At 56.2% G+C, this 17,798-nt stretch overlaps 1 protein-coding gene across 1 annotated transcript in view; it reads left to right on the forward strand.

The window, feature by feature from the left end:
* Positions 1-5,513: 5,513 nt before the first annotated feature.
* FOXP4 (forkhead box P4) overlaps positions 5,514-17,798 on the forward strand; it is a 56,658-nt gene continuing 44,373 nt past the window's right edge. The window contains exon 1 of the mRNA XM_059487826.1: positions 5,514-5,724. The gene's annotated coding sequence lies outside the window, so the exon portion shown is untranslated. The remainder of the gene's footprint in view (positions 5,725-17,798) is intronic.

Raw genomic sequence — 17,798 nt, forward strand, 5'->3', positions numbered from 1 at the left:
TATTACGGTAATTTGATAAGCCACTTCTTCGTGATATGAATCTTTGCCTTCGTTAAAGGCAGGGGAAAAAAAAAAAAAAAAGCCCATTGCATTTTGATGGCTCACAGGGACAGTTCATTAAGCAATCAACTCTTTTAATGAAATATTTCTTTGTTAAAATATTCATTGATCTGCTGGGGTGTGCGTGGAGAAGGGGAAGGAGTGAGTGTCCCGAATGCTTTTCTGTTGAGTCTTCCCAAGGAACAGCAGGACAGGAATTCCCACAGCCACCCTTCCCTCTGGAGAGAGAATTTGGGGTTTTCTGGGTGGTTTTGCTCCTCCTCTGGCTCATTTGAGGCAGCACACACCAGGTCTGAGGGGGGATGTGGGGTAGGCTTTATGGGTGACGTGTGGGGACATTGTGACAGAGGTGGGGGAAAGTTGGGCCAAGAATGAGCAGAAATGAGCAAGGGTGAAGTGAGGATTTGGGGTTTTCTGGGAGTGAAGATTTGGGGTTTTCTGGGAGTGAAGATTTGGGGGTTTCTGGGTGTGAAGATTTGGGATTTTCTGGGTGTTTCTGCCCCTCCTCTAACCCACCTGAGGTGTCACACACCAGGTCTGAGGGGGGATGCAGGGTGGACTTGGTTGGTGCCATGTGGGGACATTGTGACACAGATGGGGGGGAAGTTGGGCCGAGAATGAGCAGAAATGGGCAAATGTGGAAGTGGCAGAATGGGAAAAGGGCGTTCCCAAGGGGAGGGACTCCCAGCCAGGTGTGAGGGGACCATGGGACAGCAAAGGACATTTTTCACCCCACAGAGCTGCAGATTCTCCAACCCAACATAGGAGCGAGCAGGAGGGAGCTCAGGGAGCCCGGATGGAGAACATTGGCAGGAGAAGAAAGAGAGGAGGGGGGAAAAAAATTCTATCAGAGGGTGAGAAATGACCAACTGCAGACAAAGCAGCGAATGTGGCCTCCCTCCCTCCTTCCTCCAACTTTACACCGTGAGTAATTCCCCACCGGCACCGTGACAGCAGCACCACGTGTGGGTGAGCATCTCCTGAAGGAGCAGGAGGGGAAAACACGGGGAAGACAGGGAAATGAGTGCTGATCCATAAAGGAACAACTCAGGTAAACCAGGGAGATGGGTGCTGCTGCAGGAGGGAGTAAGTCAGGAAAATACAGGAGATGAGTGCTGCTCCACAAAGGAACAACTCAGGAAAATACAGGGAACAACTCAGGCAAACCAGGGAGCTGAGTGCTGCTCCAGGAGGGAAAAACACAGGAAAATACAGGAGCTGAGTGCTGCTCTAGGAGGGAACAGCTCAGGCAAACCAAGGAGAGGAATCCTGCTCTAGGAGGGAACAGCACAGGAAAATACAGGGAACAACTCAGGCAAACCCAGGATCTCAGTGCGGCTCCAGGAGGGAACAGCTCACCCAAACCAGGGAGCTGAATGCTGGAAGCTCTCATCCGGATGAGTAACATTCTTGGAAAAGCTGGGAAATGATAAAAAAAGAGAAGAAGTGAGGAAATCCTGCAGGCAAACACGGCACGTGCTGGCGGGGACAGGGAGCCTCCTGCCCTGTGTGCCCAGGTGCTGGTGGCACAGCTGGGCTTGGCAGGGCTCAGGGAATTCCATCCAGGCTGGGTGATTGCTGCTTGCAGCTCCTTGCTGCCCTGGGATGGGGCTCTGCAGGCACAGAGGGGTGTTGGGGACTGTCCGGGCACCCCCAAACTGCCCAGACATCCTCGTGCCCCTGTGTGGGGGCAGCACTCCCAGGCTCTGGGGCTTTCCCTCCCTTACCCATCCCCTCCAGCTCCATAAAACCTGGCTGAGTCCAGCCCTCAATGGGGGAAACTGAGGCACGGCACAGCCACCAGCCAGGGGTGTGAGGTGGCGAAAGCTCCCTCAAACCCCACCCTGAGCTCTGAGCTGAGCCCAAATTGCCGATGATCTCCTTGCTCTGCGCAGCTCTGGCGCTGTGGGGATCCCCTTGCTTGGGGGGGTTCTGCCCAGGGGTGCCGTGATCCCGCTGGCTGGAGCAGGGGAGCAGTGCCAGCCGCGGGACAGGCAGCAGCCTGCGGCTTTCCCGGGCAGCCAGGAGCCTCTCATCACTTACAGGAACTCCTGCATCATCCCCTGCCCTTACGCAAGAGCCCGGCGGGGTCCAAGAGCTGCAGAGCCGGATTGCTCCGTGTGCTCGGCTCCTGGAGCCTCCCCTGCCTGCACTGACCCTCGGGGGGCTCTGTGGGACCCCTCCAGCCTCCCCAGCGCTGGGCTGGCTGGGGGTGCAGCCCCCAGAGCCGTGGGGTTCCCAGGGATGCGCTGGTCCTGCTCCCTGCTCTGCTCGGTGCCCTGGAGGGGCTGGGATGGACCCTGGGATGGACCCTGGGGTGGACCCTGGGGTGGACCCTGGGGTGCTCAGGAAGGAGAGGAGCAGGGGTGGGGGCATTTCTGGGTATCACGGGGTGCTGGGGTGAAAATGGATGCTGTAATTTGGGTGGAAAGTCAGATTTTGCTGCTTACCAGTTGGAATTTCCTCCGTGGAAGGGATGGGGATTTGGAGTTTAGCTGTGTCAATGCATAACCCCCTCCCCAAAACACTGCTTTCTTCCCTCATTCTCTCCATTTTTCCATCCCTAATTCTCTTTTTCCTCATATTTCCAGGTGCTTTTTATCTTTATTTTGCCTTGGAAACAGGAGAGAGAGAATCCAGGACGGGGAAGGAAGCAGAGGAGTTCAGGGCGACTTGCTCCCATCACCAAACACTGATTTTTCAAGTGAGCACATTGAGAAAGCTCACATTTTGTTTCTGAAGTTGCTCTTCCCACAGAATAAAAAAGAGAAACCAAAGGAGATGTTCTCCACTACCTGTTTGCCAGAAATGCCAGCCCAGGAGCAAACAGGCTTTGGGTTCATCTTGGGGAGAACTTTCCTGGAGGGATGAGGATGCTTCAGGTGAGGTGACTCAGAGCTGCTTTTCCTTAGGTGGGATTCAGGACAAACCCAAATTCACCTTTTCCATGGAAGATTTCAGCTTTCTGTCAGCCTCCCAGCAAACTGGGATTGTTCCCATTCCGGGCAAACACGGGATCATCTTCCTTTGGCCGAAAATGTTCAGGTTTTAAAGGTTTTCAAAATCCTGGTTATGAGATCAGACAGTCCCTGGGGGAGAGAAAGCCCAACTTTATAAGGAAGAACTTCCCCCAGCTGGGAGTTTGGGAGAGGATTGCAGATGCTGAGAGTGAGGATGAGCTGGGAAGAGGAGGAAGGTGGAGTTTTCCTGGAAGAGCTGAAGGGCTCTGGGTCTGGGGCTGATCCCTCACCCTGCTCTGACTTTACATCCACACAAAATGTTTCATCCCACAGCTCCAAATCCTCCTGCCTCTGCTGGACCCTCTGGAGCTGATCCAAGCCCGAGGTGAAGAACCAAAGGAAGGTTTTTTTCCCTTCCTTTTTTTCCCTCTCTTTTGGGAGCTCAGCACTGCTGCTCTCCTTCCTGGGAATCTCCTCATCCCTGACGTCCTCACTGCTTTCCCAGCAGCCAGGTGATCCCTCAGAGACCAAACCCCAGCAGGGAAGGAGCTGAACCAGCCCTGTCTGACCCTGATCCAGCTGTGTCTCCTCTCCCAGACCCCTCATCCCTGCTCTGCCTCATTTCCAGGCTGGCACAAAGAGGATTTGGGGCCAGGCTGGATTCACAAGCTGCCCTCAGTGGAAGGCTGCCCACGTGCGGCTCCTTCCCCCTCTGATGGTGTTTGATGTCTTCAAAGGGAAAAGAGGGCAGGCACAGCTTGGACCAGGCTTATCACTCAGAGCTGGTTTTTCACCCAGAAAAGTGCCACTTTGGGGTGGAATAAAAGTGGGCATTGTGTTTGTCGTGCACTGATGGGTGGGGGCAGAAATCACAAAGATCTCAGAGCTTCCAGCACTCCCAGGGTTTGGAGAGTGCCAGGAGGGATCTGGGCTGGACTGGGGGGTTGAAGATGCTGCATTCCCATCTGGGGACCCCCTAAAATGGGGTGGGGTGTCCCACAACTCTGAGTCCTGAGCACGGAGGGGATTGAACCACCAAGGCTTGGTCCAAGGGCTGCATCTGCCCTGCCATGCTGGGAGAGCTGGGAATGCTCAGCCTGGACAAGGGAAGGTTCCTCAGGCCTGAAGGTGCTCCAGGAGAGCTGGAAAGGGATTTGGACAAGGCCTGGAGTGAAGGAAGTGGCTGCTCCATCCCTGGGAGTGCTCAAGGCCAGGCTGGATGGAGCTGGAGCGGGATGGGATGGGGAAGGAATGGGATGGGAGGCAGATCCAGGGATATTTCCTAGGGCCATCAGAATGTTGTTGTAGAAAACCAGCTTTCCCATCTCACAGAAATTCCCTAACTTTTCATTCAATAATAGATTATTAAAAAAACAAAACAAAACAAAAACAAACCAACCATAAACAGTCTTCCTGTAAAAAATTAAATTATAGGGGGAAGAAAAATCCAGGTGGGTTGAAATACTTTTCATTCCAATTTCACCTCTTAAAATGGAAATTTCAAAAGAGCCACTTTTGAATGTTAAAAAAGAGAACAGAGTGGCCGCTCTTTGGTGCCATCAGGATGTAAGTGGCTTTGGAAAACCTCTGCCTGTGGGAGTGGGATCATCCATCCCCAGTGTGCTGGTGCCTGAGGCAGGTGGGAATTCAGCCCCAAACTGAGGCAGTGGCAAGGCTGGGACGCTGATCCCTGCCCTGCTGTGGCTGTGTCACCCTGACCCGTGTCCCCAGCGCTGGGAGAGGGTTTGGGAGCAGCACCCGGCTGCTGGGTTGGGTCTCGGAGTTTTGGGGCCTCTCTGCAGATGATTGGGTGCAACAACGGGGTGCTGGTTTGGGTGCTGCACCCTGCCACAGCTCTGTTCCCCCAGGGGCGCTGGGGATTCTGTCCCTGCTGTGGGATGGGATGTTGGGGTGTCACGGGGGTGTCACAGGCCGGATTTGGAGGCGTTGGGGTCACCAGCTCAGCCTCTCACTGTTCCCACCTAAAAATGGGGCTCAGCGCCCCTGTCCTGCCTCTGCCCCGCGCGTTGAACTCGGTGTTCCGAGCGCTCTTTCCCCACCCGGAGCGCCCCTGTGCGTGTTCCCAGTCCCCCCGTGCCTCAGTTTCCCCGCCGCTCCCCTCCTTTTCCCCAACCCCACAGCTTCGCTGCGCGCCGGGGACCGACCGCGGCAGAAACCAATTAGCGCAGGCATTAATGAGCAAAACGCGGGGGGGCCCCAAAGAACGCCGGGCTGGGGGGGGGGGAAGGGAGGAGGGTGTGCACCAACCAGCGAGGGGAGACCCCCCCCAAAAACCCAAAAAAACCAAAACAACTCCGGGCGAGCGAGCGGGGGGCGCGGGGGGGGGATGCTCGGGCGGGGAAAGCGGCTGCACCTGCTTTAGAGGAACTATGGTAGGGCGGCCGGCGCCCGCCCCGCGCCGCCGCCGCGCCCGCGCCGCCGCCGCGCCGAGCCGGACCTGAGAGCGCGGCCACGGCCCGGCCGGCCCCGGCTGCCCGCGCCCAGCCCCGCTCGGAGCTCCGCGGCACGGAGCCCCCCGGCCCGGCCATGCCGCGCCGCCCCTGAGCCCCGGCCCCGCCGCGCCCGCCCCGTCCAAGTTTGGGGAAGGTGCCGGTGCGGGGAGGGCAGCGCTGGGCTGGCGGGGGAAGCAGCAGCAGCGGCGCGGCTCATGCCCGCCCCGGAGCCCGGCGAGCGGCGCGACCAGGTGGGTGCGAGCGGCGCGGGGTCCCGTCCCATCCCATCCTATCCCGTCTGTGGGTGTCCCCCCGGGGTGCGACCCCCCGGCAGGTGCGGGGGGCTCGGGCTGTGGTGTCCCCCCTCCCCGGTGTCCCCTCGCTGCCCCCCGGGCGGGCCGTGCCCCGCGCTCGGCCGCGCCGCGCTCGGAAGTTTTGTTACGGCGCCCGGACAAAGGGAGCGGGGCCGGCGCTGGGGGAGCCGGGGCTCGGCGGGCGCTGAGCGTTCCCCGGGGGGGTCCCGGTGCTCCCCGAGCGGCGCGGGGGTCCCGGTGCGAGCGGGGGTCTCGGTGCGTGCGGGGCTGCCCCGCTCCGGGCGGGCGCGGGGGTCGCCGCCGCCCCCGAGGCGTTTTGGGCGGCCGGTAACCGGGAGGGGAAGGGGGGGGGGTCGCAGCCCCCTCGGTAAGGAGGGGTCGGGCCCCGGGAAAGTTGCGCTGCCGCCGGCACAGCCGCGCTGCCGGTGCCGGATCCGGACCCGCCTCCGCTTCGGGGGTCCCGCACCCCCCGAGGGGGCAGCGCACCGGGGTAGCGGGGGGGGCCCGGCCGCCCCTGCCCTGCAGCCGCCCCAGCGCTCCCTTTGTTGGTGCTTCCCATTTCCTCCCCATCTCTTCCTTTCTCTCCGGCAGTTTTCGTTGAATTCCGGCTGCTGGAGGGGCTCCGGTGGGTTTTTCCCCCCTTTTTTTTTCCCCCCCTCCTCCATCACTTTTTAACTCAGCCTCGACCCGCCGCCGCTTGGGCCCGGGGGTGGTGTGATTCCCTCCTCGGAGAGAAATCCGTAAGTCTGCCCCAAGTTTTGCAATTCCTGCGAGAAGCAGCAGCCGCCGCCGTCCCCGACAACCTGCAGCCTGCCCGGCCGTCGCTCCCGCAGCGCCCTGGGAAAAAATCCAGCGTCCAAACCCTAACCCAGACCGCAAGGTGAGGGAGAGGAGGACGAGGCACGGCTTCGGATGGAGCTGGAGAATATTCCCGAGAAAGCCCCGCAGGTTTGGATTCCGGAGGGGCTGACGGCAGCCGCCTGCCCCGCGGCTCACCCGCGCCTGCCTTTCACCCGCTTGTTGTAAAGTTTGCGGGGGTTCCGTGCGCCTTTGTTTGGACGGGGAGAGAGGCTGGGGAGGCTTTTCCAAGGATTTTGGGGGGGGTCTCTTTAACCAGGACACGATGCCCGGTGCCGCGGGGGCTCAGCGGGGACGCTGCCGGTGATAGCGGCAGCGATAACGTGCTCGGGAAGAGTTTTTATTACGGAGCATCGTCTTCTGGGAGTTCCGAAATTCCCGGGCAGGCAGCGTGTGCTGGCTCACCAGGAGCCCTAGATCAGCCTCCGGCAACATCCCCTTCCCAGCGCGGTGTCCGCCGTCGTTGCGATGCTCTCCCGGCGCTGGCAAAGTTCAGGGATTTTCTATTCTCCCCCGCTCCTCCGTGGGGTAAACAAACGCGCCTCTGTCTGCTCTGCCCTCTCCCCCTCTCCGGGAGGAAAGGGCACTTCGGGAAGTGCCGAGGGTGGCTCTGGATGTTTCTTTGGGTGTAGGAAATCTGGTTTGAGTTGGCAGGCGCGTTCGGAGGTGTGGATGGGAGAGAACAAGTGGAGCGTAATTGGGTTTTCTTTTTCCGTTCGGGAGCGATGCTGGTTTCTCTTTCCCCGTTTAAAACGCTAACATGCCAAGGGCCGTGTGTTTCCCCCTCTCTCCCTCCTGTGCACTTTTTAATACAAATGAAAAATGTGCAGAGGAGAAAGTGGGAATAATTCACCAACCCCACTTTGCTGGGAGTCGTGGTTGGGAAGTGCCCGCTCGGAAAACTTGCACTGAGATTATTATTTTTTTCTTTCCTGCTGCTCTTAATGTAGTCCTGGAGGAATTCATGTCCGAATTCCTGCCTGGGATCTCTCCTCAGCTTCAGGCAGCTCTTCCCTCCCCATCACTTGATACCCCAAGATTTTCCTTTTCCCACCCTCCACCCCAACTTCCATCAGATTGAGACCTCACTTCTCCGCGAGCGTCGTAAAGCTGTGGGGCAGACAATAAAATTGTTATTAGTTTCTGTATTAAAAGGTTGGGTTGTTTTTAACCCAAACCAGAAGGAGGATTTACTTTTACAAATTTCTGCTGGTGCGTTAAAAATTTACACGGGGAATACGTTCTGTGGAGAGCAGAGATTTGATGTTAAATCAACCCAACATGTGTCTCAGGCAGGCGGCGTGACCTGGTCCCGAGTGTCGGCAGGGATGTGTTCCCTTTCATGCCTCCCCATGTCCTCGATTAAAACACAGCAAAGTCTCAGGGTTTTCCAGAATCTTAACTCTAAATTAAGGATTTTAATTTTTTTTTTTAATTGCCACCCCGCCTTAAAGTCCATCAGAAATAAATCGAACAAGCTCCAGGAGCGGGTGGGTGGAGGAAATAATCAGGTTTGGAAAAATTACTCTGCTCTCCCCCTTTTTATTTAATTTTTTTCTCTTTCAGATTGCTTAAATCAAACTGGAAAAGGGGAAAATGTGGGGGAGAAGGGGCAGAATTCCCCATGCCAAACCAGGGAGCTTTGTCAGGGCTGTGGAGCCCTGGGAGGCTCCGGCTTCTCCTGCCCTTTGTGGTGTGGGATTGGGGGCAGTGGAGAAGATCCCGGAGCCCTCTGCTCCCAGCATCTCCCAGAAATAACGCTGGGAACTGCTGCTTTGAGCTGCTCCCCGTTTGTTTTCATGTATAATTTTAATTTATTATTTGCTAGGAGTGGTTTGTTTTTGTGGATCTCCCCCCATCCCAAAGCCCCTTTTTAACGGGATTCTCACTGTGGGGATGGGGTGCATCCGTTCCCGGCCGGATTGAGCATCGCGGGCAGGTAAAATATAAAATCCAAAGTGGCACCAAAGTTGGATTTGATGGGGGAAAAGTGCAGGAGAACGGGATCAGTGTGGAAAATGCCCCCCTCCATCCCCTGCACCCCGGGATGTGTCGCCCAGCGGGGTCAGGGAAGGAGGAGGTGAGGGGGGAAAGGCTGAGCAAACGGAGCGAGGTGGAATAAAACGGATTAAAGTTGCTGCTGGGGGAGGTGGGGAAGGGGCTGGAGAAACAGATAATATCCAGAATATCTCTAAAATCCGTATCCAGCCCCGCTGTCCTGCCTGGAAACCAAGCAGCTGCAGGTTTTGCGTCCCATTTGGAAAGGGACGAGCAGGGAGCATTTGGAAAAAAACAACAACAACAAAAAAAATCAGTGCGATGTATAAAACCAAGTGACACTAAAATATCTCCTCGGGCCCTCGGCCTTTCTCTCCTAATAACCCGGCAGGAATGCGAGTGCACTCAGTTGTGAAGTTGCTGCCCGGAGAGCCCAGCAGCTTTTCTTTTCCGCCGCTGGCTCGGGGGATGCTTTGAGTCTGCTGATGTTTGTGTCTCGCTGTGGGGCTGGGGAGGGGCCGGGGGGCTTTGCCTTTCAGCGTTTTCTCTCCTTTGATATTTTTTTTTTTCACCCCCCCCTTCCATCCTTTTTTCTCCTTTCTTGTCGGTCCGGCGGGGAGCGGGGCCGGAGGGGGAGAGTTGTGGGGCTGGGATTGCCTTTGTGGCAGCAAGGTGGGGGGCAACGGGAGCAGGCTCATTCTTCCCACCGGGGAAAGGCGGGAGGAGAAGCCTGGAGGTCCCTGGGTTTGTAACTCATGCACATTTATGGCTCCTTGCCTTCCCCCTCACTGTGGGCTTTGGGAGCATGAAGGATTTGGGGAAATTCTCTTATTTCGGGAAGGGCTGTGATGGGTTTATTTCCCCTTCATCCCCGTGGGTTTGAAGCCCAGCAGAGCGCTGGGATGGGGCTGGCAAGGTGGGTTTGGGGTCTCCAGGGGTTGTTCCCCATTTCTGGGTGTAGGGAGGGATCCCACCTCCTCCTCCAGTGCCACCCTGGGTTTTGCTCTGCTCCCGAAATCACCCCGCTGCTGCCTCGGTGTCACCTGCCACTTCTGCAAGTGGGAACTTGAAATTTCCTGTCCCTTCCTCTGTGTTTCTGTCCCTTCCTCTCTGGTTCTGTCCCTTCCTCTCTGGTTCTGTCCCTTCCTCTCTGGTTCTGTCCCTTCCTCTGCTTCTGTCCCTTCCTCTGTGTTTCTGTCCATTCCTCTCTGCTTTGCAGCTCCTGCAGCTCAGACAGGGAGATTCTGCAGGGTGGGGAGCTCAGTCCTGCTGCTCCGTGGGCATCTCCCCACACAGGGATGAGCTCTGGTAGCACGAGAGGGAAGGAAAAAGAGAGAAAATAAAACCACTCCGAGCCTGGAATTTCCGTGTGTTTGCCTCGGAAGGTGTAAAAATCCTCGGTGAGCCACTCGTGGATGCACCTGATTGAAACTCAGGGGGAGCAGCTGGCTCTGAAATGAGCCCAGGGGCTGGGACATGGCCCTGCACAGAGCTGGTGACACTTGGGGTGTCCCCAGAGCCCCCTGAGTGGCCGTGGGGCTGTGACCAGCAGCACTGGCTCCTGGGCCAGCTCAGGGCAAGGACTTGCACCCATTTCACCCATTTTATTTCTTACAAAACCTCCTTGTGCTGCACCTTTTCAAGTCAAACAGAACTTGTAGATCAAGATGGGGCCGGGCACAGCTTGAAAAACTTCCTACTCTTTTTTCTTCTTTTTTTTTTTTTTTTTTTTCCTCTTTCCTCCCCCCCCTCTCCAAGTGTTTGGGAGATGAAATCCAGCCAAGACACCGCTCGAGGGTTTGTTTTTGTTTTTTACAAACTTTTCCTAATTTAAACGGCTCTTGGCACGGCTCAGCACGAAATGTGTTGTGGTGATCCGGCCGCCCGTGACAAAAACGTGCTTGGAAGTGGAATGGCATCAGGGAAAAGGGAGAGGGGAGAGGCAGGAGAATCAGAGGAGGCAAGGAGAGATCCAAAGCCATGATTTATTTTGTGGGGATCGTGCTGGAGCTGCAGGGAAGTCATTGAGGGATTCCTGCGCCACGGGCACGGGGTTGGCACCGGGATGCGCAGGGAAAGGAGCCCGGCGTGAGTCTGGATCCTTTCTCCCGGGGTTTATTTGGTTTTTAAGGAGAAGCCAGGCTGTGTTTGCAGCCTGTTGTGCCCAGGTCTCTCTGGGGTGGAGCGTTGTGGCGTTGCCAGCCCCGGTGACACTTGCCGGCGGCTCCGCGCCCTGGCAGGTTGGCAGCAGCTGTTGGCAGCGTGTTCCTGGGGAAGCTGTGCCTCCTCCTGCATTGTGGAGCCAGGCTGGCAGCAAAACCAGGGGTTTTTCACCGGGGAGGATGAAGGAGCAGAGGGTGGATGTGGAGGAAATCTCACCTTGCTCCGCTCAGGGCTCCGCGCTGGGTTTGTCGGAGGGAGAAGTCGGGGTAATAAAATGGTTTGATGGAAGATTCCTTTAAAAACTGTGGGAAAGTGCACAAAATAATTTAAGGGGGTAGAGGAGGGAAAAAATCCCACGGGGCGGGGGTGGTTTGGAGGTGATTTGGAAGTGGATTTTTCTGCCTCATTGGGAAAACTCCTCCGGAGCTGCAATGGGCAGATGGGGCTGGGGAGCACCGGGACGGCCCCGGCTGGAGCAGGAGGAGGAGGAGGAGGAAAGGGAAGAGGAGGAAGGCCCAGTGGGATGGGTTTGTGCTCGGGGTGCTGTCAGGGTGTGTTGGGCAGCTCGGGGAGATGCTGCTCCTGTTGTTCCCACATGGAGCCATGGCCAGGAGGAGCTGCTCACCCGGAGCAGGGGCTCAGGATCGACTCCTTGGAGCAGCCCTTGGCCAGAGCTGGGCTTATCCACGGGGATTTCACTGCTCCAGGGCTGATAAAGGCACAAAATCAGTGCCATTCCAGGTTCCTGGCTGAGCATCCCACTGCCAGCTTCCCCCGGGATCTGTCAGCTCTGATCCCAAACCCTTCCCTCGCTTTCTCCGAGCCCTGCTTTATTCCTCAACCTGTAGATTTTAGGTGAGTGATTTTCTCTCTGCTGTTTGTTGTGAGTCTGAGAGCTGCATGTGGATGGGACCACCATGGATTGGGAAAAGATGCCTTGGGAAAGAGGGAACAGTGGAAAAGGGCTCAAGATTGGAGGTTAAATACAGAATACAAGGCCAGGGTTGTGCTGTGGAGCCAGGGATGAGCTGTGATCCCGAGTTCCCAGCAGTTCCTTCCATCTGGAGGCCCCTTGGGTGCACATTCCTGCCTCTCCCGAGTGTCTGCCATGCTTGGGAGTGGGGTTTTGCCCTTCTGCAGGTGCTCCACGGCCCAGGGAGAGCTCCTGGAGATGGCACGGGGCTCATGGCACATCCCTTGGGATGGGGGTTCCAGCACGGGGCACCCCAGCTTGCCCACACCATCCTGGAGCTGCTGGGAGGGTGCTCCTGGAGCAGGGGGGACCCCACAGCCTGCAGGGACCTGGGGCTTCCTCAGCTCCTGGAGAAGGGAATGCCTGGCAGGGATGGCAGGGAAGGGCAGGGGACATCCCAGGATGGGGCACAGTGCCCCACTGCAGGCTCAGGAAAAGCTTTTGGGGCTCAGGGTGGGCACAGCGGGGTTGGAGGAGCCACAGTTTGTGGAGGAAATAACCTGGCAGAACTGAAATTCCTTATTGATGATCCGCAGCTTTGGGCTGATCTGGGCAGGAATATTGGGCGGAGACAATTCTGGACAGGGAGAAAAGCTCCCCTGTGTCCCCTCTGTGTCCCTTGTCCCAGCAGTGGGAGGGAAATTCCCTGAGCGTGGGGTAGCTTGGATGGGGAAGAGAAACGCGGCATCGCCAGGCCTGTTAAAAACAGAGGAGCAGCAAATAAAGGCATGGGGAGAAGCGTCCTGTAAGTTTTGAGGCAGGAAATGTTAATTTCGGAAATGAACAAAATGCTGGGCCGGGCAGAGCTGCAAAGCCCTGGGTTTTTAGCGAGGTGGATTCAGGTGGGATTATAAAGTCTCCAGCTTTGCCTTTCTCTGGGATTATTTCCTGAAAATTTACATTTCTCCTTTACACCCCAACCTGCTTTCCCTGCAGCTTCCTGGGTGGATTTTTGTCCTGCTGGGATGGGTTTGGGTTTGTGGGCAGGGCAGGGTCCCCCATCCCCATCCCCTGCTGCCCTGCCCTGTGCTGAGCCCCTGCAGGGTTTGGGGTGTCAGGCTGCCACAGATGTTCCCCATTAATAAATCAAACCCTCAAAATCAACAAGAATTCTTAATTTGGAGCACAAAAGGGGCTCTTGTGACCTGCTGGATGGGTAAAGCTGGGGAATGAGGAGGAGGGTGATGCTCCTGTTCTTCCCTTTGCTCCCAGCTTGTCTCAGCCTCTTGGAACTCACAGCGTGGGGTTCTCACCCTCAGTTCTGCCTCTCTGGCAGGACCCATTCTTGTCCCTCTGTCCCCAAGGCACTCAGGGTTTGTAGGAGGTCTGGGTTTGGCAGCAGAGGCTTGTTGTCCCATGGAGGTGAAGGAGAGGAAGAATTGGGGCAGATCTCTGTAATTTTGGCTTTTTGTGCATGTTGGGGAAGAGAGACTCCCTCAATTTGCTCTCAAGAGAAACAAGTGAAGGGAAATGTCCAAAAATCCATCCTGGGAGAGGTGGGAGCGTGAGTGTGTCAGAGAAACCCTGGGAAGGGAATTCTGGCTGAGTTCTGCTCCCGAACACAGCACAACCTTCACTCCATCCCCTTCTCCCAAAGTGACAGCAGTGGGATTTGGGCAGAACCGGGATTTCACTTTCCCAAAGTTAGACCCAGAGGTGCAGGGGGCTGCAGGGCCCAGCTCAGCCATTCCCATGGGATAGATCTCAAGGCTGGGCTCTGCATCCTGAGGGATGCTCAGGACCCTCTGGATGCAGCCACAGCCCTGTGTGGGCTATTCCCACTTCTCCTTTTAACCCAGGTTTAATTCATAAAAGAATACAGGGCAGGGCCGTTCCCAAATCCCTTGAAATCTTTCCCTTGATTCTGCTGGGCTCCCTCTGAACAAATTCCCTTTTCCCTGGGAAGTGGAGCCACGGTTTCAAATCTGGGTCAGACTTTGGAGCTGTGGGAGCAGCCCATGGACCAAACCCCTCCTCATCCCTGCACCCATTGACCAAACCGCTCCTCATCCCTCATCCCACAGGTTTTCCAGCAGCTCCGACACCGGCACCACTTGGAATCAGGAATGCTGGCGTGATCCCCCTGCTCTGTGGGGCTGGGGGTTTAAAATCCTCCCTGAGGAAGAGTGGGAACGCAGTGGGAGGGGGTTTGGCAGGTGAGGGGGTGGTTTGGGGGCTGCTGCTGGCCCTGGGAGGGTCGGTGCTTGCTGCTCCCTCGTGTCCCCACTGTGCTGGAGCAGGGGATGCATTGGGAGCACTGCATCCTCTGTAAAATTCCAGCTGTAAATTTGGGATGCAGACAGGGCTGTGCCCGTCCCTCTGGGAAAAGGATGGAGGGACACAGCCCTGTCCTCTCAGAGGGGACAAACAGCTCCTTCCTCTGCAGCCTGGGTCCTTCCCAAGCGTTCGGGGAATGAGCACAAATTGCTGGGTTTATCTGGAGGTTTAAATAATAATAGAGGGGTTGAAAACTCCTGGCAATGGGCAGGAGAGCACATGGGGGACACAGGGATGTGGCTCATGCCCTGAGGGATTTGGTGTCCCCAGCTGTTGTCTGATTCCCCCACAGTTTGTCTGATTCTGTATCCCGGTGTTGTCGCCTTCCCTCACCACAATGTGATGATTTTTGGTTTGGGGACAACAGGAGACATCCCCTGGCTTGGTACCCTGCCTGTGACAGCCCTTGTGACACCATGTCCTGCAGTGGGTGATGTCAGTGCTCTGTGCCCACCCAGGGACAGCTTGGGGACAGTTCTGTGTGCCCACGGGAGATGTGGGCAGAGGATGTGAGCGGATTGTGGAGGAGCGGTGCCAGCGGGGCCTCGGGGGCTGTGCTGTGCCTGCCCGGGGACAAAGGTGACACCCAGAGGGTGGGCACCCAGCCCAAGGTGGGCACCCTCACCTGTGCCCCCATGCCAGAGCCCTCAGCTCCGGGATGTTTTTGGGATCTCCCCTAAAACAGCAGCTTCCAGTTGTCTGGTGGTGAGTCCTGCTCAGGCAGGGGACGCGTTGGGAGCCAGGTGGGCACTGAGGACCTCCAACCTCTCCTTGCCCCAGCACCCCAGGGTGCTCACAGGACTGCAGGAGGGTGACAGCAGTTGGTGAATCATAATTTAATATTTTTAAAGGATGAGGGTTATTTTTAGGAGGGGTGGAGGGAGCCCAATTCCTGGGAATAATCTCTGGGATTTGCACGGTGCTCTGTGTCCCACGGCACTGGGAAGGTGCTGGGCTTTCCTTGGCCACCGAGCTGGAGCAGCAGCAGCCACCTGGGGGCCAGGACACCCTAAAGTTTGGCTTCAGGACCTCAGCATTGCCAGGAGGACAAGCAGGGATTGAGGACGTGGATTCCCCCTTGCCCAGCTCTGTCCCAGTCCAGCAGGATGTGCTGGGTTTGAAGACGCCGCTGTCGCTGAGCTCTGGGGATGCTCGGGAGCCTGGATGGATCAGCACGACCTGGGAGTGCTGAGTGTGACCCTGGAGCGATGCTATGGGACCAGAGCCCTTCCCTGTGTGCCAGGCTGGCATCCAGAGGGACGCTGGAGCCGTGGCAGAGCTTTGCTGCCATCCCTGTGGGATCCATCCACGCTGGGACAGGCCGCGCCTCCCGGATTCCCCATGGAAGAGCCACAGAGGGGGATATTCCTGAAAAGAGGACACCCTAAAAAGAGGACTTTCCTGGGAAGAGGACATTCCTGGGAAGAGGATGTGGTGGCTGGACGTGGCTCATCCAGATGACACCAAGAAGGGCACCACAGTGACCTCCTGATTTCAGCACAGAGTCCTGGTGAAAAGCGCTTCCCGCAGCCAAGGGATGCTCCTGCTTCTCCTGCTCTCTTCCCAAGGCCTCAAATATGAAATGCAGCACCCACTCCCCTCCGTGGGCACCCAGCAGCGTTCCCAGATCCCAGCACAGCCCTGCTGAGCACGCTGCTACCCACATTTTAGCGGAGAAATCTGCGGGGTTATTCCGGAGCCGCGTTCGTCTGCGGGGCTGGGTTTGCTCCGTGGGGGTGGCAGGTGCCCAGAGAAACCAGGAGATGCTGAGGCTGGCCGTGGAGAAGCCAGGCTGTGCAGGAATAAAATCAGGGAAGCTGTTTGGAAGTGTGGAACCAGGCTCTGGCAGGGCTGAGAGACGGATCCAGCCTCGGGTCACGCTGCCTCTGACTGGGATGCGAAGAAAAATGGACTTCAGACCAGGAGTTTGAAATTGCCCAAGGACAGTTCTTGCCCCCATTGCTTTTTTTCTGCTCCCTCCTCATGAGCAGCATAATTTCTGGATGGAAACCAGGCCTCTTCCTGCATAGGAATGGGATTTGCCGTGGAAAGCATCGGGGAGTGCATTAACCAGAGCGTTTTCCGGATGAATTTTTGCACAGACACGACGGAGTCTGGGAAAACTTGTGGCATCCGAGTTCCTCCCTCCTGCTCCATAGGTACCATGCCTGTTTTTCCCTCCCCTCTGGATTATTTGAAGGCCAGGAGAGATGTCTAGCAACTTCCAGTCTGACTCCCCACGAACTCAGCTGGAAAATTTCACTCGGGGTAGGACGTGAGAGGCCGAGCCCGAGCCCTGGCATCCAGAGTGTCCCTCACCTGCTCCAGGGCATTTCTTCCTCCCTGGCTCCATCCTTGCCGTTTTCAACCTCTCCTGATGGGATGGGGAGTGGGGAGCCCCTGGAATTTGGGGTTTATTTTGATTTAAGAGCTTCCCCCATCGCTCCCCTTTTCTGGGAGCTTTCGCCTTCGCAGGGATCGAGCCGGGACATTTCCCTGTGTCCCTGCTCTTCCTCACTGCCACAGGGCACTGTCCTTGAGCCTCCATCCAAGAGGAAGATGCCTCCTCTTCCTCAGGTGTCCCAGGCTCTGGGAGGCAGGTGTGGGACCATCCTGGCTGGGAACAGAGGAGATTTTGGCCAGAGCTTTCAGTGTGCTCCGGGCGGGATGAGGGCTCTGGTGTCTGCAGCAGGAATTCCAGGTGGGATTTGCACCAGGGGGATGTGTCCTCAGTGTGTGAATTTTACAAAAAAAGTGTGAGCTGGGCACTGGGCATGTGGGTGAGGCTTGAACCGAGCTGGGATTTACGGGGAGATGCTGGAAAAACCTTTGGGAAACTGGTGTGGGTGATGCCGTGTTGGTTACAGCTCTATCCCACACCAGCAATGGGAGCTGCTGGCAATTATTTAAATGGGATTTTGGGGGGATTGTGCTGAAAACCTCATCCCAAATCCTAAAACCCTCATCCCATGTGGAAACACAGCGCGATGGATGGGAGTTGAGCGTGGTGGGAATCTCACTTTATCTTGTGGGTTTGGGATTTTTTTTCCCTGGGAGTTTGGAGGGATTTTTTTTTTTTTTTAAATTTTGTTCCCTCTGAAATTTTTTCCCCGCCGTCTTCATTATCATTTTTGTTAATTAGATTGTGCTGGGAAACAGTCTCTATTGAAAAGCAAAAAAGCTCTGAGATGGGTTTTTCCAAGTGCGGCTGCGTTCCGGGGCTGGGAGAAGGACGGGGAGTGGGGGAGAGCTTGAAAGAAATATAATTTTTTTAAAAAAATAATTTCTTCATAAAGCTCTTTAAAAAGAAAACCCCGGGCCCCCTTCCCCCACCACGGCCACCTCCCCTCTTCCCCCACCCTCCCCAATTAAACGATTTGAATTTCCACGTTAACCGCTTGGTGCTTCCTCGGCGCCTCAGATGATTAGAAAGGGATATTCATTTATGCCTTTTAAACGCCGCCCCGATTAAAATCAGAGAGATTTTTTCCTTCATCAAAATCTAACATCCTTGAAAAATTAATTTGATGCCTCTTGTTATCAATTAATTGAATCTCGTTGGGAGAGAGGCTCGTGCGGCGGGTGGTTGGAGCCGGCCCTTCTGTTCTTAGTTGCTTTCCCCCCTCTCCGCTCCCTTCCGCTGCTTCCAAACACTGGGACATTATAAAACTCGGCCTTTTCTCTCTTTTTTTTTTTTATTTTATTTTAAATATATTATTTTTACTCATCTCATAAAATAAAA

This window comes from Ammospiza nelsoni, chromosome 23, assembly GCF_027579445.1.
Source record: "Ammospiza nelsoni isolate bAmmNel1 chromosome 23, bAmmNel1.pri, whole genome shotgun sequence".
In the NCBI taxonomy this organism is placed as follows: domain Eukaryota; kingdom Metazoa; phylum Chordata; class Aves; order Passeriformes; family Passerellidae; genus Ammospiza; species Ammospiza nelsoni.